This window comes from Perissodus microlepis, chromosome 4 (genome assembly GCF_051167445.1).
Source record: "Perissodus microlepis isolate ML-2025 ecotype Zambia chromosome 4, ASM5116744v1, whole genome shotgun sequence".
Classification (NCBI taxonomy): Eukaryota; Metazoa; Chordata; class Actinopteri; order Cichliformes; family Cichlidae; genus Perissodus; species Perissodus microlepis.
Genome location: NC_140464.1, coordinates 13,720,961 through 13,742,417, shown reverse-complemented (window position 1 = coordinate 13,742,417; position 21,457 = coordinate 13,720,961). Strand labels below are relative to the sequence as shown.

General features: G+C 41.3%; 1 long non-coding RNA gene across 5 annotated transcripts in view; it reads left to right on the top strand.

Annotated features, from left to right (window-relative positions):
* Window positions 1–21,457, top strand: part of LOC146388538 (uncharacterized) — a 105,884-nt gene that overhangs the window by 57,642 nt on the left and 26,785 nt on the right. For 3 of the 5 annotated variants that reach the window (XR_014800052.1, XR_014800056.1, XR_014800053.1), the window contains 2 exons: window positions 677–1,279; window positions 1,739–2,427. This is a non-coding gene — a long non-coding RNA (uncharacterized LOC146388538). Of the gene's footprint in view, window positions 1–676; window positions 1,280–1,301; window positions 1,420–1,738; window positions 2,428–21,457 lie in introns of those variants that run through there. The other 2 variants (XR_014800054.1, XR_014800055.1) reach the window with 2 other exon arrangements.

The window sequence follows — 21,457 nt, the reverse complement described above, 5'->3', positions numbered from 1 at the left end:
TTTTTTTTATGCATTCCTCCTTTTTCCTCCCATCTGTGTGAGAAGCATTCAGCATGGGTTTGTGCTCCCTGGATATGATTATCCTTGTCACACCAATCTGGAAAACATTTGTGTGCACATTAGCACATACCTACAGACGCATGCTGGCGTGAGTGGAGACACGGTGTAGGAGGATGCACACAAGTGAGCATAAACACATTTGCAGGCAGTTGCACAAACAACCTGGAAATCCCACCCGTGCATGCTTTAAGGGGATACACTGAGAAGCAATGCATTTTCATTTGATTTAATACTGCTGTTCAGCTGGCTGCTGGCTTAACATGAAAGCTGGCACACTGTGTTTACATTCATCACATTGTTTTGGATAAGGGATAAACACCTCTTAATTACCCCATGGCAGATAATTGCCTCAACTAATACTTTAATTCAGTCTTGATTAATGATTAATGAGCTACGAGAAAACGTGTGGAAGAAGCGAGGTCGACACAGTGAACCAGATTTAAAAAGTGCAACCCTCCTTTTCTTTCTTTTTTCCTTTCTTCCTTTTTTTTTAAAGGAAAGAAAAAAACCCTTCACACTGCAGCGGTGGCTTAGGAATGTGAGACAGGAATGCTGTTGAGTTACTATAAAGGGGGTTTGATCACTGAAAACAATGTCTTTGTGTTTTCGTCCCCAGCGCTAGTCACGCAATGCTGTGTGCGCAAACCTCCAGCAACTTTTCAACCCCTGCACACAAGAAAGCCATCAAGTACCTGCAATTGACAGAATCGCGTGCAATTCAGGTACTCCTGGACTGGATCGCAGCCAAAAGAACAAAGTAAAAAGTGGAATGGAACCGTGCCAGGCCCTGTGTGAATAGGAGTAATGTATGAGGAAGGAAAGTATACTTTTTTATTTATTCATGTTTTTTTCCCCTTTGGTTTAGGTCAGAGTTTATCAGCTTTACTCCCTTAATCCCAGCTTTGTTGTCACTTATATCCTCTCTGCTGTGTTTTAGTCATAAACGCTTCATCAGAGTACTTCTTAAATATGATGAAGTAAAAGACACAACAAAATCACAAATAACAGCAAACATGCATGCAAGCTTTGACTCCACAGTCCACAGTGAGTGAGAAGAACTGTCCAGCTTTACTTAGCTTCAGCTTATTGTAACTAAGTGGGTTCTGTTCTGATTTTGATCTGTGCTCCATTCCCGTGAATCCAGGCCTTGTTTTGAAGTTTGAGAGCGTGATCCCGGCAATACAAGCAAGCCTGGAGGTGGTTAGGACATGAAAGTGAGGTAAGAAAGACAAGAGATTCATTCATGGGAAGGTGATTCAAGGCACCGACATCTCTGTATCTCTGCACCTCTGCACAGCTACAGATGATCATTATTACTCACACACACTGCTCACACGCAACCTAGACTGAAACTGACAGGTGATGAACGATTGCAACAGAGATTGTAACAGCTGATATCCATGACAGCTTTACTGATATTTAGAGAATAATAATACTAATACTACTACTGCTAATAATAATAATGATAATATGATCTAATTTCTAATGCCTGTAACTGTTTTAAAAGTTATTTTAAAACTTTTAAAAGTTTAAAAGTTATTTCACCTTTATTTTACTTTCATTATTTTAAGGTTAACCTGTGAAATCATTTCATTGCGTTCCGTGTTTTCTTTCTTTCTTTTTTTGTCTTTAAAAACTGCTTTTGAGGTTTAAACCTGCTGCTGTTTTCCTATTCCAGTTAACTCCACTTACCGTCATGCATTGCGCAACTACGTTTGGTGAAAGCAGCATGTGCTGAGGCGCTCCGCACAAACTATGGCTCAGTGAAGCTGCGGCTCTTGACGAGAGCGCGTCGTGTCAGCAGAGACTCTGGCTGCAGCTGCCGCAGAGACCATCATTGCGCTGGACCCTAAGGAGGAATCAGCATCTTCGGAAATAATCGTTCTGATTGCTTTGCTGGATTTGCCTGGGCGTAAATCGTTTAATGCTGGGGCTCTTTGGACGCATTAACGGGATTAATCGCGACATTGACAAACGTGGAGAAGTTATTATTATTATTATTGTTTTGTGTTTTTGTTTAAACGTGATCACGATGATAGCAGCTGATGTATTGAAAACTCCAGCTATGGATCTTTTCGCGTGTTATAAGGAAATGCTGACTTCAGTCTGGGATGAGTTTCTACTCCTGCCACAGATTCAGCTGCTGGACAAGTCTCTTGGGATATTTGGGATACACGCGTGGTCAAGTGCTGACATTTTCATAGATGGTTAATGTTATATGCTGATTTCGGAAATGAAATCTGTATTTGGTGGATTTTTTTTTTTTTTTTTTTGCACAGTTGGATATCTTGGATTATGTTTTGGAAGCTGTGCTCCAGTGGATGTCCAGTGATTTGGATAATATGTGCGCATCTCCTGATTCCGCAGGTATGTGGACAACGTCAATATAAAAACCCCTTTGTCAGCAAAAAATATAAGTATGCTTGACCTATGGAGGTTTGTATTTATGTTATACATTCGCGACGTGACAATGCATTCAGCACTGTCTGCTTTGGCCAAAGGTTATGTTCTTATCTTCTCAACACACCCACATGGGTGCCCATATCTTCTCTATCAAATTATAATTTATACTGAAATTCTTTTGGAAGTGGACTCATTAGGAACATACTTATACATACAAACACAGAAGGTGTGTTTCTGCTCATTGTCAGTTGGGAGCTGTGTATTTTGACAAAGGAAGCCTCGCCAAACTCTCATTAAGTTCACCTGTTCAGTAGGTGAGAACTCTTCTTTATTATTCTCTAACATCATTACATATGCATCTGTAAATGTTAAAGAAGAGGGAAAATGGCTCAATTTAATATTTCACATGCATGTGTTGAGCACAGCCATTGGCTATGCACCTGCACTGCCGGGTGTTCACAGCCTAGAGAGCAATGACCTGTTATAAGTTGTTAAAGACCAGGTGCAGCTGAAATAAATCTACAGTGTGGATACAGTGTTCATAAAAAGGAGCATGCCCTCCCACCGCTCATACAGTAACTCCATTCAAGGTGAGAGGAAAGTGCTTTGAGCACTATAACGTTGACCTCAGTGGTACTGGAACACCTGTCAATCATCTATCTATCTATCTATCTATCTATCTATCTATATATATATATATATATATATATATATATATATATGTGTATATGTATATATGTGTATATGTGTATATGTATATATATATGTGTATATGTATATATATGTATATGTATATATATATATATGTATATGTATATGTATATATATATATATATATATATATATATATATATATATATATATATATATATATATATATATATATATATATATATATATATATATATATATATATGGAATGTAATTGGATTGTTGAACCTACAGGTCCATGTGATCACCCAACTGATAAACATGCTCAAAATAGCGTGAGATAACGTGCTTTGCAAGTTGGCATGTCCATCTTTTACAAGCCTTGTGTGACTTAACGGCATTGCATTCATAATGGGTGCTCTGTGTGTGTGTGTCTTCCTTCATTTGCTGAAGCCTCCACTTTCACCTGTCTTCATCTTTCAGTACCCAGTCCTCTCAATCCCACGCACTTCTGTAGCAATGAAGAATTTCTTCTGTTGTGGTTGTGGGAGGGCACAGAGCTCCACTATATGTCCGTATACAGCTTAGAGCACCGACTGAGCACCCCTCTGTCCACACACACACACACACACACACACACACACACACACACACACACACACACACACACACACACACCACCTCTATTAAAAATCTTCTCCAAACAAGACCCCCTTTCTCCACTGAAGAGCGACCCTCTGTCTAATGCCAAGTGACTCTCATGGCCAGCATTGACGGTGGGACACTTGCTTCACAAAAGGAGCTGAAGTGTCAAATAAACTCGGTCAGAGCCCCCGACACACAAGAATTCCTTTATCTGGCACCCTGGGAGGCAGACAAAGACAGACTTTGTGTCAGTGAGCAGGCCTTGACTAAACACTGGGGCTTTTTTCCCCCTTACTCCTCTTCTCACAACTTCTGCCTCTTCTTCCTCCTCCTCCTTTTGTAATTTAAACGGCAAAGCGGGAGCAATATCTGACCCCGGTTGCCCAGCATCTGTCCTGCGCATGGCCAACATCACCCCTTTTCCTGTTTAAGCCCATCAAAAAATAAAGATGCTTTAATGGAAGCCCACGAGTGATCGGATAGACATCAAAGCAGCCATGACGCTTCAGCAAGTGTATTTCTTTTTCTGATTCTTTTGTTTATGTTTGTCATAGCTAAAAATAGCAGGAATTTGCTTTCTCTCAGTTTTCTGTGCTGTCATATGATATGTTTGTGGTGAACCACAGCAAAGAACCATATACACACACCAGGGCAAGACTTAACAACCCTGTATTTACTCCAATCAACGTTTCAGGAGGACCTTGTCATCACTGGCAATTGAGTTTCAGCTTCAAGTTGATTTGTGTTGTCGGGAATATAATAAGCTAATCTAGTTGTTTCTATTTAGTAAGATGCAGCTGATGTTTATTAGACGATTAACACCAGTTTACACTGCCTGAATATAAATGTCACCTAAGCAAATCAGGGAGCGCGTGCACTGTTTCTACACTGCGGTCTGAAGCAGTGTCATATCTAATTACTAGTGATGGGAAAGGATCTCATGTAGCTCCCCATGCTCCTCACAGATGCTCATGTAGCTGTGACAGCCATGTGCATCAGACTCCTAAGAGTGCTGTCACAGGCAGATAGTCCCGAGCACCATGCGGTTAAGGTAAACGGATAGAGTTCATGTGGTCGAGCGTGTTAATGGTGTGTTTATGAGCTTAAGCGGAGTGGTGATTTATCATGTCTAAACTCAAGGCCTACCTCAGCTCCCTGGCCCCCGATTGAGCTCACAGGGTGACAACACGCACTGAGCAGCATGACCTCCTGGTGAACTATGACTCAATGTCATGACTGCTTTTGACCACCGAAGAGAAATGGAAGGCAATAGGAACATTTGTTATTCATTATTACACAAATGGCCCTCAGGATTATCTCATCCTGTCCTCAGGATCAAAGCTTAAGACGCAGGAAGACATCCTTACATCATTAGTGTCAGATAACGACTTAATGAGCTCGAGAAATACCAGCCTTAAAAGAAAATGCTCCTGGTATCTTTTTATATAGAGCACCATTTAAACTTTTGTGTGTGTGTGTGTGTGTGTGTTTGAATGGGCCCTAAAGTTTGTCTGAACAGGAGAACTGTCATTTATTAGTAGTGCGGGAACAATGGGGAGCTTGTCTCCGGGGTGGTGGGGGCCGGAGGGGGGGGGCAGTGGAGCCAGGGGAGGGTGGCCTGAGATTGGGCAGCAGCCTCTGACCAAGAACAAGCCCCTGTCTGATGGAGAGAACTGCTGACCCTTCCTGAGTAAAATGGCACCTTTGTTTCGAGGTGTATGTGTTTGTGTCTATGTGTTTATGTGTGTGTGTGTGAAAGGGAGAAGGAGAGAGCTTTTGAAAAGCTGGAGCGCTTTATAAAGTGTTTTTCTTCTCAGGGCTTTTGGCAATTGTGTCTCCATATGTGCTGTCTCGTGTTTAAAATTTTGTGATTCTCACACGGTTCAGCTGAAGGTAGGAAGAGAGCGCAAACTGAACTGATACAGCAGCTAAATGGTCCAACATCGTGTCATGTTTTTCTGAGCGGTCCTCTCGTCTTGCTCACAGTTTCAAATTCGCAGAATATTCTGAAGTTTAGAAATCACGAAACATCCTTCAAGAGCAGTCACATCAGAATGTGTACATAGCTTTTGTTAATAACACTGATAACACCCTGATGCTCTGACACCAGATCACCGCCTTAGATTTATTAGCTGTTTTTGGCGTCTTTTAACAGTCTGTGTGGTGCTTTCTTCCTGTAATGATCTCTCATAAGGGAGAGAAGTTGTTTGTTTTAAACATTGGGGTAAAGAAAAATTAAAGGGTGCAGAGAGGAGGTGTAAATGCTGGTGGGTAATGGCAGCAGATTGCTGATTTCCTAAAGGGAAACCACAACTTAGAAGGTGGCTCGTGTGTGTATATTTGCCTCAGGGTGGTGTTATCCTGGTGTGGGAGTTACCAGGAAGTGTGAGGCTGAGAGAGGCATCCAGCCTGTGCTTAGGTGAGAATGAAGAAGGCTGTTTTAGAGGAAGTAGCAAACCTGGGTGGAGGGGTTTTCTGGAGCGATGCCTGGGAGGCATGACACGAAACCTGACTTCTTTGGTTAAAAATTCCCAGTGCACTTTGTGTTTACACCTTTTGAAGTTACATAGCTGTCATATAGCCTGTCACTTCCTGTTGTGTGATAAAAAACGGTATGTTTCCTGGAACTGTAATTGTGATCCTACTACCCCGTGGGCTTTTTACCTTTTGTGCATAATAAAAACCACACTGACCTCTGCAGGAATATAGAAGATAGAGAGTGTCAGCCCAAATGTTAAGACCAGAGAGCAAACAGTGAAAATGCTCAGCAGACCACATTACAGGGGCACCTCTGTCAGCACGGGCAGACAGCTCTCCATTCTCACAGGATGCTCTACGTACCTCAAACTTGTCCCCAAGAGGAACGATGCTAAATAAAGACTCTTACTTTAATAGTAAAACTCAAATACAAACAGCCCGCTCTGATAGTTTGCAGTGTAACAATGATGACACTAGTTTAAAATGCATTTCTTTTAAAGCAGATTTGGAGTGGACTTTCAGGTGCATTCTTAACCGTCCTTGTATGGAAAAAAAATCTGATCGAGAGTTAGAAATACTTTAAATTCCTGACATTTCTCCTTCAGTTTTCTTGCTCCTGTTTTGGAGGGAAAATTCCTCCCTTTGTGTTTTGCTCTCATAAATGTCACATTCCACTGAACCTGTGACCACGTTCCTCCTTTACTTTGCTGGGTGTGGGTTGCCATGGCTGTGTTTCAGCGAGTCACACCTACATAAGTAAGACAGAGTGGGTTTCCTTTTTTTTCCAGTTCGGTCTTTCATTCCTCTTTTCTTTTCTTTTGTCTCCAGTCGGGAGGATAAAGGAGACATTTTCAGTGTGAAGAGGAGCGTGAAATTTCCTGTGTGACCTCCCTGGGACACAGCAGAACACCAGGCTCCTCAGACCACTGTTTATGTGTGTGTTAAGTCATGTGCTCGTGTTGGAAATCCGTGCAATTGTGAAAGCTTTTAGTTTCTTTAAAAGAGATTGAATGTCGTCAACTCGCAGTCGTCTCCACATAAAATGCTTGATTAAGGTCGATTGTTTGATACCTTTGGTTTTCTTGACGCATAGAGGCTCATTGTTAAATTCAAATTTTAGGCCTGATAAGTAGGGGGCAGATGCTGAGCAGGCCAGTGTGTTGTGCTGTCAAACTATTACTTTGAGCCCTCACAGACAGGGAAGAATTTGCTTGCCAGTGTCACTGAACAGAGTCACAGACTTACAGCACCAAAGTAGCTAAATTGACTGGAAGCTGTCCTCTACTTGGGCTGTTATCAGAAGGCTTCAGTCAAATAAGCAGAGCCATTCATGTTTCCCAGGGGACTGATTTATTTTGTTATCTTACATTGGCTTAAAATGAAATCTGGGCTTCATAGGTGTGATGTTAGTAGTCTGTGTAAAATAACACTGAGAGAATTGCTATGCTGTAGTGCCATCTGTAGTCAAGCTTTCGGATTATCTTGATGCATGCCTTACATTCTGCTGCACTCTTGTGGTTAATGTGTGCAACAACATAATCCTGGTTTTCTGGCCTGTATTTCTTTCTGTGGCCACTTAAAATGTGTGGTGCTAATTTGAAACTTTACTCCTACCTCCGGCAGCCAGCAGAAGTGGAAGGGTTGCATCAGGGATGGCATCCAGTGAAAAATCTATGACACAACGAACATGCAGATCTGTCTGCATCCCTGTGGAAGAAGAAGGTTTATCCCTCGGGAAATTAGTTTTCATTAGGGTTTTTTTTTAAGCTTTGTGGTGGTTTTCTTAGTGCCTTTTATCCAGCGAATTATGATCACAATATCTTAATTTATTTTGAAGAAAGAAAATCGGGGTTTGAAATCAAAGAGAGATTAAAAATCAATGACAAAATCATCATAATTACCAGTTAAATGTTTTTTAAGGCATTCAAAACATTTCACACGTCTGTGATTTTTTTTTTAATGACTTTCAGGAGTTATGAAAATCTCAACAATGGCATTGTCACCTTAACTGATTAAAACTTGCAGTAATTCTGGCTCTCCAAACTACAGCTGGCGAGATCACCCTTTTTTGTTCAGACAACTTTGGCTTACTATGAGTTAGCATGCTAACCAACAACACTTAGAAATTAAACTTGATAAATATTTTCTAGTGGCTAACAACTTGAGAGTCTTTGATGATATCCTCCTACCCTTCTACCCTCTTTGATCACGCTGTGTGATGTGGGTTCCAGAGTAAAGCAAAGTAGGGGAGCTGCTGCCGTCAGATATGACACTGGGGTCCAGGTATTACTCATGCTTTGTGGACCTTATGATTTGGGTGCCCCCTCGGGCACTTTGTGCTGTTTGTACAGCGTGTGATTAATCACCCACCACCACATATATATTTAAATGTGCAGGCTGCACTGAAAAAAGGGGGCATTTACAGATTGTGCGTTCATCTATAACATGTTCTACTTTTCATACTGTTATCATGATCTCCCATTGTAATGTACACTGACTACACTGAATCTATCTAATGTTCATCTGTCGTAGTAGTGTAAAAATCCATCTTTGAAATCTGATCTTCTAATTTACAGTGCTTAACAAATTTATATGACAGTCTGTCATAAAAAAGGAAATCTGTTAAAATCTTGTTTGAAACTAAAAGTTTTATTGTTTTTATTAAGCAAATGAGACAAACTTAAATTTGTTAAGCATTGCGAATTTAATTTTATGTCACAAGCTAAATAAAATGTAAATAGAGTCTAAAAAATTGATAAAACATAATAAAATAGTTAAAATAAATTAAAATATATCATTTTGGGGACACATTTGCTTGCTCTCTTGTTTTTCTGTGCCTTGTGACGTCCCCCACACACTTCCTTGACATCATCACTAGAGGTCACAATTGGATCTTTTCTGTGGGGTTTCTCAAGGCCCCACTTTCTATTTGTGTTTTATTGTATTATTAAGTGTAATTAGATTACATATATCACCTGTCACAGTAGATAAACATGTTTCATATACAGTTATTACACCTCGCTGCCTCTTCTGCCCTCGGTTTAACTGTAAATCACAGCAGAGCTTTCTTTCCTCTTCTACAGCACAGTCATTAGTACAATATGTCCTCTACTGCTAGAGGTTGACTTTTTTTTTTATCACTAAAAGTGTTTTTAATATTTTTATACTTTTATACTTACAAATGCTTTGAATAGCATTCATTCACATCCTTCACTTTTCAATTTTTTGCAGTATTTGTAGAATGCAGTGCTGGAAGCTTCTGGTCTTGAATCTCCTGGTTGGCTGGGCCTTTCATTGTGGGTTTACGTGTTCTCCCTGTGGCTGTATGGCTTTTCTCTTGGTGCTCTGGTTTCCTCACACAGTCCAGTGACTTGCTGGTGATTTTATATTGGCTTTATGTATAGATGGAAGAGTTTATGGTGGTCATGTCTCTGTTTTATCCCTGGGATTGACTGAAAACTTTTCCAGGGTGTAACCTGCAGCTTGCTCTGTGACATCTTAGATGGGCTCAAGTCTGCATCCAGCTGACCTAACCTAAGATGGAGAAGGTTTAGGTTTGCTGTTAAGAAACTGAATGCATGGATAGATTTGCAGTAGGTTTCCATTGCTGGTCCGGATACATGCGACCACTAGGTGGCAATGTGGTAACATGAAATGTGGCTCTCTGTCTGGAAAATAAAAGCTAGGAAAGCTACTTTGCATGTTGCAGTGAACCTGTGATCTATGGAGTAATGGATATAGATTGGCGTTATTATCTTCTTATTGCCCCTCATTCTAGCTCATCTCCCTTTGAAGATCAAAGTGGCCGTGTGCCTCTGTGTGTACCGACACCGATAAAATCAGAGTGAAGTTCAATAAAGTTCACTTTGTACATCTGTCTCCCATGACCCTTTTCCAGCTTTGCAAGTTGCTGTCAAATTACAGGAGACTCAAATATGCAGCATTTTTGATTACTGCTATCAAGATAATCTGAATAATTTCAACAAAGTTTTAAATACCTGATAATTTGATAAAGTGCTGAAAAAAACAAAAACAGCCTTCAACGCCCACTCTGTCCTTTAGATTTAACAACTACTGAGCAATCAATACATTCATGTACTTCAGCTCTGCTATAAACTTCAGACATTAACGAACAGAGAATGAATGAAGCGGAGATAAAACTGGCCTACTTCAGGAACAGGTGGGGCAACTTATGACAAAGTGACAGCACAGTCATTAGTACAATGCAAGTAGAGTTTCCATTCCCACGGGTGTCCCATATGCATGTGTCTGCGCAAATTGTGTGTAGGCCAAAGTCATACTTTGGTCAAAGTGTAGCCAAAGTCATACTTTGGTCTACACATCTTGCAGCTTTTGCTTATTTGTAAAGGTGAAGTTTTCCACGTCCTCTTATTGTGTACATCACATTGTTGTACGTTGACCAATTTGCTTTAAACAAAACAGGTGTGAAAATATGCAGTTTTTCAGGTTAGACATAAACCTGAAAAAGATTGAGATTGAAAAGAGATGGAAAAGAGTGTCATGGGAACAGGTTTTAATCACAGGAGAATTTTTATGTGACCTTTTGGCCCTGTAGTGTCTTTGACGTAAGTGTCTCAGAATGTCTCTCAAACAGTCTGTGCATTCATACTGAATGCAATGTGTGCACATGTGCAATTAGACATTTACTGTTGCATGCATTTGTGTATATGTAAAGTGTGTGCACTTTAAATGCAAAGCTGCAAGTCATGCACAAATGCACTATATCAAGTCATCCATAATCTACAGCCTATCAGATTTCTCTTTTTGAGTATGTCAGTTATGGAACTTGGACCTTTGACACTTTAAAAAAAAAGTTGAACACACACACTGAGATATGCAAAGCCTTCTTAACTTTAGTCACATTTCATGTACTGTAGGTCCCTCTTATCGCCTCATTTCTTTCTCACCAAAGCCTAAATACATTTCCAACCTGCGGGCTTATCAAAGCTGTTGACCATTCATATCTGTTCTTGTTGCATTTTCCATATACTTTCTGTTTATTCTCAGTGAAAGTGCAAACTTGTACTGCCCATATTTTATTTTCAGGTCTTTGTGGAAAGCTCGCTGACAATCGCACCTGAATTAAAACTCATTCATTCTCAGACAATTGCTGTATACAACATAAGCAAATGATTGCAACACTGCTTTCAGCTGCTTATCTTTCCATCTCTTCTAAGCTCTCCAGAATTACTCATCTCTTCATAATAATCGATCACTGAAATCCTTCAGCAGCTTTTGATAACAGCTACTGCAGGCTAGCAGAGCTCAGAACCTGACCCGGCGTGTTCGAAACTGTCAGGCAGGAATCTTAGGAGCTCACTTGCCTTTACGGTAAAGATCCGTGTTTTTCCCCAAGCTGTTTACTGCAGACAGTTTGTTGAGGCATGGCAGAGCTGCCGAATGAGCAAGTTAGGGTGGAGCTTTGATAGCGATATGAAGGAGGAAGTCTGTAGTGTATTTTTATGTGCCTGTCTAGTCAATGGCTCAGGTAAACCTCAGTCTACTGTTCAAGTTAATCATTGATGCCGGAGTTCACCATCTTTCTCTACTTTGTAAGAGGCCAAGACTTTAGGAAAACATTTGTTCATTAGCTGCATTTTTTAGATTTCAAACCTCAGAAGGCTGGCTTTTGCATTAACCACATTTTGCAGCTGGGCAGTAAAGAATTACATTTCTCTGTAGCTATTTATTATTGCTCTGTGCCATGGCACCCTACAGTTGATTTTAAAAGGGGTGTTAAGAGCAGCAGCTCCTTGACTGGCCTTTTTCGGTGTACATAGCTTCTTTTTTTATTTGTTAAACTTTCCAGCAGGTCACCTCCACACAAGCCCTCCCTGGTATAACACTGGCAATACCTCAGTTTAAAACCAGGGGAAATCCTACCACAGTAAAGTACTACATCTTGCCCATCTGCTAATGCTCTTAATGGCTTCTGTAAAAGCACGTAACACTATTAACAGAGCGAGAGTCTAGTGCCCAACAGGTAGCATAGGTGAACTAGAGGCAGACATGTACATGCACACAAAGACACCAGCCCCTGCATGCAGACACCAGGTTAGCACTGGTGCATGTCTGTTGTGAGCTTGGCATTCAGTGTGGTGTAAGGAGAAAAGTTGGTGTGAGGTTAACACACGTTTGTGTGTGTTCCTTCATTTGCTTATAAAGCCAGTCCTCCTTCACTGTAAACTCTGCCAGCCCAGCTTCTTCCAGACATCTGTCTCTCTCTCTCGCTCTCGCTCGCTCTCCCTGTCACACACACATTCACATGCCTTCCCACCTTCTCAGTAAATCCCCAAGTCTCAACAAGCTGCAACTCGAAATCCAACCCCCGTGCACCACAATGTGTGCATATAAAAACAGGTAATACGCCTTCAAATATAATTACAAATGTGACAATGCTGTGCTCTATTGTATGTAGATAGTGTGCTTTCTTTGTCTCGTAAAGCAAGGGGAGGTCTGTGGAAGTATTGATCACAGCAGACAATCTTAATGTCTTTGAAGACAAGGCAGAGGTCATTCAGGTGAGGCTGGCCCTCTCCCAGAACTGTGGCGCCATGTAAAAGATCAACTTCACTGAGCTCTTGAGGGCTGAGTCGTGTACAGCCGGGGAGGAGAGGCAGAGTTTAGATTGTGAAAACATTTTGGAAAGTTTGAGTAAGGTGGCCAGGGACCTAGCGGCTACAAATGGCAAGCTTGGCTTCTGCCAGTTGCCAGCTTATCGCTTTTAATGATGTTAGAGAGCGATGGTCAGTCCCCCTGTCTCCTGGGTTTCTGTGTCCTTCATGCCTGCCAAGGCAATAAGAATGGCAGCAGTACACCAATAAAGCTCCACATGGTACTGATTGAGAAGTATTAAAGCTCACATTTCCTAAATCTTTATGATCAAAGAAATTCAGATATGTCCAGCACATTTGGTCATTTTTAAGTTGAAAATGGTTGCTTACTTCAAATGCTTTTGTGTAAACTTCTTTAATCATCAGATTTCCGAGAGATTTATGAAAATAATCAAGATTCATGCTAGGACTTTTCATTTTCATTGCATTTATTCCATTTCTTTTAGTAAAGCTTTTCGTTTCGGGCACCGCAGGTCAGATTGGTTTGCCTGTAATTTCCAACCTGCCTCCGTTCCTCCCCTGTTCTCTTCTCTTTGGCTGACCTGTTTTGGAGGGAGCTCCAGGGGTAGCATTCATTTAGGAGTCAGATATAAACAGGCATTAAAAAGCAGCGTGGTCTTAATTAGCTGAAGCTGCTCATATGTTTGGTGTGATTGTGTAATGTTTATATTTCAGTGAGTGCATGCTGTGTCAGGCCACAGTGCTAATCACCTAACCTTAGTTTTATTGCCCCGTGCGATGTTGTAACGATGCCGAAGTGAGACAAGCGGAGAACCCTCACACGGAGACAGAAGATCGATGGACGAATAGTGATTTTAATGACTTATAGCAACGAAAAACAGCTGCTGTTGTAGCATCAATGTACGTCATCTTGCTTTGTAGCAGCATCATGATTACGCGATCTCAAAATGTCTTCCATAAGGGTAGATCCAGTGCGATTATGCAAGTTGGTTTTAAACATAGATAGGTCGTGTGTGTGTGTATGTGTGTGTGTGTGTGTGTGTGTGACAAAACAGCACCAAAAATGCATGAAATTTCTTTGTGCAGCACTGTGTTCTAGTGGAACTCAAGTAGACGTCTGTGAGAGCAAATGGTACCTTTCTGTGTGGGAGGACCAATCCTCTCCTCATCAACACTTCCTTATCCTAAACAAAGTTCCAAAACATCATAACTGTCTTGTTTTCTAGAGAAGTATCTGCCCCTTTTGGTGTACAGTGAAGCAATGACATTTGGCTGGGTCATAAAGGAACTACAAGAGCCATAAAACACCTTGCGATGTCTGGCTTTCTGTAGCCAGGTTATTAAGCTGTAAAACCCTATTGTAAAAATCGAGATTGAACCGATTTATTTAAGGAGAGTGCTGCAAAGATGAAAAGGGCCTTACTCAGCCATACTTTCATAGATGTACAGTGGGCTTGGTTTGTGCCGGTAAGCACACAGGAAAATTCTTTGAATTCCCCGGCCTCACACCCTCGCTCTACTTTTGCCGCCCTACAGCCAATACCGCTGGCTACATGTGCTTGTTTGTGGCACATTTGACGTCACGGAGGGTGTAATTAGCTCTTCGGGTTAAAAAGATATTTTGCTTTATAGTTTGTACATTGGACTGAATCTGTAGATAAGAGAAGCAGCATATGGGAATATGCACTTTTAACCTTGTAAACACTTGCACATAGACACATGAATATTCAGCTCCTGTGTAGGTGGGCCATATCACACCATCTGACCATACTGGAAGACGTCCACAAGTCTGAGCGCACCGCTTCCCTGCTCTTTTCCTTTGTCCCTCATCTCGTCGATCTATCTTTCTATATTTGTGTCCCAGACCCAGACATGTCCATAAATAAACGGGGTCTCCCTCTCCTCAACCAGACCCAAGCCATGTTTATGTTCGGGCCAGTGTTGGGGGGGACCATCTGGACCACTGGGAGTGTATCACCACCTTTCTCTGAGCTCAGGTGGAATCAAGATGTGCCGCCAGCATAACAGACTAACACAGGCTAAAGACATAGTTGGGCTTTTGAGATGTAACTTTAAAGTTTTCCTCGAGTACTCCCTCCCACTTTTAGTATTTTACGCTCATCATCCTATAGTGAATTAACTCATCTGTTAAATACTTTTTCATCAATTATATGAGAACACAGTTTTAATTTCAGAAATAGGCTATTTCCTCCCATTCCTGCTCTACTCTTATGCAAACTTCTTAGAAAAGTCAGGATGATTTTTAAATATTTATTTCAAATTTCTCTCACAACAGACAGTTGATGAGGTTTTTTTGGTTTATTTGGTTTATTTACATTAGCTGGATGTGGTCTCCCGGTCTTCATTTCATTTGCTCGGGGAGCCAGGCTATTAAAACTAATGAACACTTATTGCCCTGAGTTGGATCCTGAGCGACTTGCTAAACATCCCTTCTGTAGCTGTTTGTTTTACTTGTACCTGATTATTCAAACAGAGCAGTAAAACATGTGCCCGAGCCTTTGCCTCTGGTCTTTACAGGTACTCTCATAAATAGCCTGATCCACAAAATGTGATTGGATAGCCAGGGTTTTTGTTTGAGTAAACATGGGTGGGCTTCACTTTTCTTCACTAATCATCTTGGAAAGAATCCCAGTGTTTTTAATGCATGCACTGCATGCACTATGGTGTCCTGTGTATTCAGGTATCTGCGTGTAAAATCGCTTTTTTTCTTCTCTGTTAAAAAGCAGAACTGTTTAATGCAGAACATTTCGTAGTTTTATTAACTTTTTATGGTCCTTGTCTTGTTGGAGGGAATGACAGATTTTCTTGGTATGCACTAATCAAGACATCTGCTTTGCAAATGTTGGGGGACATGGAGCCTGTTCTTCAGAGCTTAGCTGAAGCACAGTTTGATGTATTATGATGTTTAATAGTGCTGAGAATTACAGTCTAGAATTTTATTAGAAAGCCTGCTACTTTCAGTTTGTCCAAAAGTAGCATACGGCATTTGTCTTCTTTGTAATATTCTGATAATTTGTTTCAACAGCTTTATTTATTTTTCGGTTTACAGCGCTTGAAAACACTCAACACCTTTTACCTTTAGCTGGTTTCAGCTTTTCATGCTTGATTGCTTCATAATTGTTTGCTGATCGCCAGGTGTCACATTGAAGTTTCTAGCACTAACCGACAGATGCTCTAGAAAAGTGTGCGTATATGTGCGCCTATGCCCATGTGCTCATGTGTATTTGTGTACACAACAGCTTGAATGTGTCACTGCCAATCATTAGTGGAAGTAGAGAGAGAGAGGGGGACTTGGTGACTGACACATGAAAGTGTGTATTTTTTTTCTCTTCGCCGTGACCTTTGTGCTGCATAAATCAGCCGGAGCAGCTCGGGTAATGTTAAGGGGAGGAAAGGCGCGTTCTTCTGACTCTTCTCCTGACATTTGTGGGTTTTAATATGATATGTGCATACAGAAAGTGTGCTCAAATAAACAGCGTGTAAAGTTTCCCGTGTCTGTACCAATCTGTCAAAAAGAGATGGGGCTTGACTTTCACCCCCCTCCCCAAATCGCCCTCGCCCGACCCCTCCCACTACACTTACAGCCCTTGTCATCCCCCAGGTGGAATTTCCCTGGAGTCAGCACAGGCTATTTCTACTTGTTTTAACCTAATTAAATAATCAGAGAAGGCATGCCGCTTAACAGCTTCGTTTTTTTCAAATACAAGATCAAAGGAATGTGCATAAAATGACAAAAAAGAGATCGTATAGATGTAGATGAAAAGCATAGGAGAGGCAGAGATGGACACACACACTTTTCTAACTTTTTGTTACTCACATTACCCTTAATGATGAAGCATACATTAGCATTTTATGCAGAAACCTTATATGGTGAAATTACAAGGTAGGGCTGCATAAACTGCTACATCTAGGCCAAGGCAATAGTTCTAATGTTCTTGTATTACATTTCACTTAACATGCTCTCGTTGTAAAATCTGTAATTAAATATAGAACACAAGGCGCCACACCTATAAATCTAGCACAATTATAAAAGCCTGTTTTGGCTTGATGCTCGGACTCCACCTACGTCAGCAGTGTGGGTGGCACTTGGCTACTTTGTGTGTGTGTGCTCACAGGTTATGTACTATATCAGTCCCTGTTGTACTTAGTCATTCTACAGATTTGCTCTAAAGAGTTTGGAGATCTCACAACAGCGCGAAACCACCTTTTACAACTCTACTTTCCTTGTTTGTACTGAAGATCATGAACCACGCTGGCACCTCGGCAAACAATGGAAAGAACAGATTAAAACATTACAGCATAATGTGACGGCAAAATGTTTAGTGCAAGAATGGGCCCTGCAGCTGTGTAAAATGACATAAAGAAACAGAAAGTGGGGCCAAGCATTGTGGGAGAACATCGGAGACAGGCTTTTGGAAAGACCTTTGGGTCCTCGGAGTGTCTTAACTGTAGCTGCTGGTGGAGGAAATACTGAATCCTCGCTGCAGGGGCCTTCCTCTGTTCTTTCCTGGAGAGAAGGTGCCCCCAAAGTGCCTGATAGCGCAGGTTTTTCTTGGATGCCTAACAAAGTCTCTTCACACATCTAAAGATGTATTTTTATCAGAGCACAGATGACAGGGGTAATCCTTTGGTGTGTTGCCACCCCCAACTGTCCGTCTACTTCCTCTTTTTGTTTTGCTTTCACTCTCTTCTTTACCCCCTCTTATCAGCTAATCCCTCCTTGGATAGAACGGTCAATTAAGGGACTTAGTTGATAGAAAACAAGACCATTTTGGATGCATGGAATGTGTGAAAATGTAGTGAAAAGGAGGGTTGTGACTGGTCCTCCAACCAAAGAAAAGAGGGAAATTGAGCTTTTTGCCAGGGTTCATTTACTAAAGCATAGTCTTTGTTGCCTCTGAGAGCTAAGAAACAAACTTCTGAATAGTGGAACAAAAACGGAGTCGAGAAATCTCACATCCTAAGCTCGTTTTGTTACACAAGTGGGTTAGATCGGGAATTTCAGGCGTCATTATCAGGCACTTTTATAACTGTAGCATTACATTGACCTTAGCATTCCTGACCTTTGATGCAGAAAAAAAAAATAGAAAAATTGCCCGGCAATGTCTTTCAAAGCAAAAGCACATGTACACGCATGGTTTCTGATCTGCTTACTAAGATTAGACACAAATGACCGGGATTATGACGCTGTAGAATATTATGGTTTAATACGGTTTTAGAGCTCAAGGCCATCTACTTTTGTGTAATTCAGGAAAACATATTGCACAAGACTGGTTTGATTAGTAGAAGCCGTGAGTTCCCATAAACTTTAAGCTACAACTGCTAACCTTAAGAATGAGATATACCTGTAATTAAAAAACTCTAAAACAATTTTTTTAGAGTTACTCGTGTTCAAAACTGACAACTAACAAACCTTTTTTCTTATTATCCCACACTTATCCCACACTTTTTAGCCGTGCAAACATATCTAATGCGGCCTCTTTTTTTCAGCGAATAGCATGCCATTACAGCTGTGAAGTTTGAGATGCAGCTGGGGGTGAAAGAAATGTTTTCTGTGTACAAAACATAAACGAGATGTGCTTTGAGCACAGACTCTGTGCTGTGCTGCTTGGGGTGGAGAGAAGAGGTGAAGGAGAGGGAAGGGTGGGGGTAATTGGCACATTAAGGAAAAGGAATTCAAAATAAATTTAATCTCCCAATCCCTTTCACCCCCCCGAGAGGTTTACAGTGAGCATGCTCTGTCTTGTTGTGAGACACAAGGAGAGCACAGAGAGAGTGAACCAGAGATGAGGAACATAGAGAGTGAGGTTCTGATCGAAGTAATAAGCTGGCTTCCAGTCAGAAGAGGCAACTTTGAATAAAAATGTCTGAGTTGGTTGTGCCATTTTTATGTATGTGTGTGTGAAGTTGAACTTAGCATCTGGCCAAAGATTTGCATTTGTTCTTCTATGCCATTTCTCGCACCACCTCACACAGTTGACTACTGCCATCAAGTCTACACACTACACAAGCCCACTGCAGTATCTGGCAACATGTCAAGAGCGGTACAAGTTTTGGTATGTAGTTCTTAGGTTGGGAGATTCTGAAATCACAAATAGAGAGAATTAACACTTTTTAAGCACAAATTTCCCCTTTTGATAACTTCTTTTTTTCTTTAAAAAAAAAAAAAACTTCTGGTGAAATGCCCAAAGCGAGGCTGTGTCAGCTTGTGAAGTGCAGAAGCCACGTTAGAAGGCCTGCTGGATTTTATTGTGTGTGGTTTGGGCTCTTACAAGGACATATGGTGTGGCATATTTTTTTATAATGTAATCATTCCTCCTCCTGCAACAACACTATTAAAACTGTCTGCATGCTGAGGCAAGAATTCAGTCAAGGACCCTGCTGACCCAGACACAGCAGAGTATAAACAATGCTGCTAAGGCTTTAGCAGCACACATGAAAGCACACACATTACCACACACATCATACATTGTCAGTACCCAAAAGCTGTTTATTTCTGCAAATTGTGCAGTGGTTCACTGCAGCTGTTTTTTTTTTCTGATTTTTAAAATCTTTACTTCAGATTTGGGTCAACGCTGCATACATACAAACTTCTCGCTCCAGTGGTTTTTATTAGTGCTCTGTGTTTATTTTACTCAAATGCAACCCGTGATTTGCGGAGGTTAGTCATCTTCCGCTGCCGAGGAGGGACCGAGAGGTCACCTGGAGTTCTTTCATTCAGAAGCTGTTTGAGTGACACTGATCTGGCTTTCAGGTAGTAAAGTTAGTTGACACGGTTGCACAAGCCTATCATTATGCCTTCTCTCCATTTTGTCAATATATAGCCCTTTTGTCACACTCACGGTAATTTCTACGTGTCACATGTAGTTCAGAAAATAATAATACTAATAAAAAAAAAAAAGCCAACCAAAAAAAGTATATGTATATACAGTATATATCGTGGCTACTCTGTTTAACTTGATGCGTTTTAATTTGTTTGAAAGCTACTTCCTGTATAAATGACACAGCTAACAGGCTCCTGTGTGTCACAGGAGACTTGGCGGCATGATTGAATGGGATTGTCTTTGTTCTGTTCCGCCATCTCGTTAGGGGAAATACACCAGCCCGGATTTCAGGGTGCTGACAGCCTGATTTGGTGTGATGGGTTGCCCTGCGCATGAACATGCCATCCCCTCGGCTGCTGCGTGAACACTGTGCTCTGTGTTGATGGTGATGGCAGGCGCGCAGATCATCTTTCCAGCAGAAGCAGGAAGTGAGAATTGGAGGGTTCCTGCTACCAGGCCCCTTCTTTCCTCCCGGTACTACACCAGGCCAAACTGAAACCATGTGTGTTCTCACCCCGTGGACCTCCGCATACAGCCAGCCTGGCTGCCCGGCTGGCAAGTGATGTGGTCTTTCTAACAACATGTGATCTCAGGAAGCATTCAGCCCCTCCCCCTTCCACTATTGTTATTTGAATCCCGTCTCTGTTTAGCTCCACTGGGGTCTCTTGGGGAAAGTGGTAAGTGATTCCTCCCTGTGTCCAGACTCCAAAGAAAAACCCCTCCCCTTTTAAGCTTTCATTCAAGGTTAGGCACACGATGGATGTGATTGGGGAAGTACAGTAGTCTGTCACCCGGCCCAAAGGTCATTTCCTGCTGCCACGGGTTAACTAGGAGCAGATTAAGAAAAATGGCTCAGACTCACAATGACAATGGAGGAAGTGAAGCCCTGATAATTACGTACAATTTATTTGTAATCACATAAATTGATCATTTTGTTGGCTTGTATTTGACAGGTGGAAAAAATGTCAGTTGTAAAGTGGAGAGATTTTCAGGATGCACGTAGCAACTTCTGACACACCTCTCATGTAATAAGCACCTACTGTATGCCTTTACACGCTGAAGAACACAATATAAAAATCCTACTTTCAAGCTCAGTATAAAGGTCTTGGATTCAGTCATGTAATTCAGCACAAACATACTGTATTTTTGCTGTGGACTGTGTCTTCATTGAAGCTTTTTTCTAAGCATTCAAATTGTGTACATTGTCATCAATCACAATATTTTAGTCATGGCGACATGCTCGGGCATGGGAATACTCCTGAAGTGAGGTGTTTATGTTGATGGAAAGTGAGGGTGTATGGGGCTGATTACTCGAAACACCCGTCTTTTCTCTCAATCCTTCCAATTCAAACGACTGTTTACTGAAAACATTGGCTGATGAGGGGATAATCTGTCAAAAATATACTGCACAGTGTGCACTCCTTCATTGTTTGCCTCACTTTCTCCCTCTCTCACTGACTTCTGTTGCTCTTGCATCTTTAGGAAAGAAAAAAAAAGGCAGATTTAATCAATGCATGCGACTGACTCTGTGTGCAAAGCAAAATTAATGGAAACAAAATCTTTTTTGTTGTTATTGTTGTTGCATTAAAAAAAATCATATTCTTGCAGAGTTGCTGCGCTGGCATTCCTGCTACTCCTGGTCTGTGAGAGATTGTTCGGGCCTTGCCCCTGCCGCGTTCCACTCCTCTGTCTCATGTAAAAGTCAGCCCTGACCAACCTCCCATCTCTCATTTTTTCCTAATGAGACATGCATTGTAGGGACACCTGTGGACTGCCATT